Genomic DNA, 1,587 nt, shown 5'->3' with positions numbered 1-1,587 from the left:
TCACTGATCTATTATAACAGAGAAGAAAATGTTACAACAGGCAACTACTGTAACACTAAAAGGCCCAAATGTAACGCAAAATGAGTGATACAATTGCTTGATCAAGATTGCAGAAGTGGGACCCACCCGTGGGCCCATATAACATATTGTAACAGTATATTTTACCTATTACAACACCAATTTTTTTGTAATTAAGCAATACTAGCATTTGTAATATAATACTATTTTTAAACATACAATACAGTAGGATAGACAAATGTAAGGATTAATTTTAAGTATTTTGAAATACATATTATTTTTAAACAACATTCCCAACAGTAACGAACATCAAAAAAGCAATACATAACAGTTTCATCTTCAAACCAAGTGTAAATGATAACTCTACTAGATTACTACAAGTACATTGACAACCATAACTTTGAGCGATGTACCAATGTAAAACAATATCCAATATTTAATAAGTTGGCCACCTTGAGTGACACGGGTGTTATTGTCGTGTTGATCACTTGAATTGGATAAAGAGTAATCCCTAAGAGGTGCGTTTTTTGAGGTACCTACAAGATGGGATAAACGATTAAAACAAAAATGTAAATCTCGCATCATTTAGATAAAGGAATGTATAATAAACAAGTTGGTAATATCTGTGAAGGAGGAAAGAGCAGGAAGATACTAAGCTGATACTTTTTAATAGTAAATCACTTTCTTAATAATCCCTCTCTGTCATAATTACGGTATTTGATTAAAAGCGATACACTATGAACTTGATCCAACAAAAGTTAAAATTTTGAAGATAAAGGAATATAATAGAAATGATAGACCGAAAAAAATCGCGTAAGGTAGCAAAAATGCATTTATATATATATATGATATATACGCTACTACAGGAAAAAACAGAATCACGACCAAACAAATTAATATGAGTCTCAATATGTCTAATATATCTATATAGTCTATCTTATACCCGCAATAATGTTCCTTCACCTTTTTCCCACACTTGTAGCAAAACAAAGTACCACATCTGCCACCAAAAAAACACAACAAATGTTAAGGTATGACTAAATCGTTGATTAATAAAAGGAATGTTGAATAATATACGACCAGTTAAGGATTAAGGTTTGTATAACTAAATTCGTACTATTAATAAGAGGAATGTTGAATAATATACGATCAGTTAAGGCTTAAGGTTTTAGGGACGTTGGATATTTGACAACATTGACTCTATTATGGCATGGACATGTGTACCTTCAAGTTACATAGTTACAACCAAAAATGCATTCAACACAGTATTGATAAGCGGGACATCTCTTCCACTTCTTATTAGCCAACACTCCGTCAGCATTATCATTCCAATCACTCAGTTTTCTGACTTCTTTATAGCTTTCCCCTGCATGCCAAGCAACTCGTCAAGAGAAACAAAACAAATTCTTGCAACTGGGACATTTAGATTTACTCACAGTACTCCCACCACACGCGTTCAAGATCAAGGCCGAGCATTCCTTATACAGGCAATAACACCTGTCAATTCTCATATCAGTGAATTCACAAAGCAAGTCAATCCATATATCAAAGACTAGGCTAGGGATATCT

The 1,587-nt window shown here is 33.1% G+C and overlaps 1 long non-coding RNA gene across 1 annotated transcript; it reads right to left on the bottom strand.

Moving 5' to 3' along the window:
- Positions 1–327: 327 nt before the first annotated feature.
- Positions 328–1,378, bottom strand: LOC141677263 (uncharacterized). The gene is made up of 3 exons (XR_012557373.1): positions 1,243–1,378; positions 962–1,018; positions 328–554 (listed from the first exon to the last, which is right to left on the bottom strand). It is a non-coding gene; the product is annotated as an uncharacterized LOC141677263 (long non-coding RNA).
- Positions 1,379–1,587: the final 209 nt, after the last annotated feature.

Source organism: Apium graveolens, chromosome 8, assembly GCF_009905375.1.
Source record: "Apium graveolens cultivar Ventura chromosome 8, ASM990537v1, whole genome shotgun sequence".
NCBI lineage: Eukaryota > Viridiplantae > Streptophyta > Magnoliopsida > Apiales > Apiaceae > Apium > Apium graveolens.
This window is presented reverse-complemented; position numbering and strand designations above follow the sequence as displayed.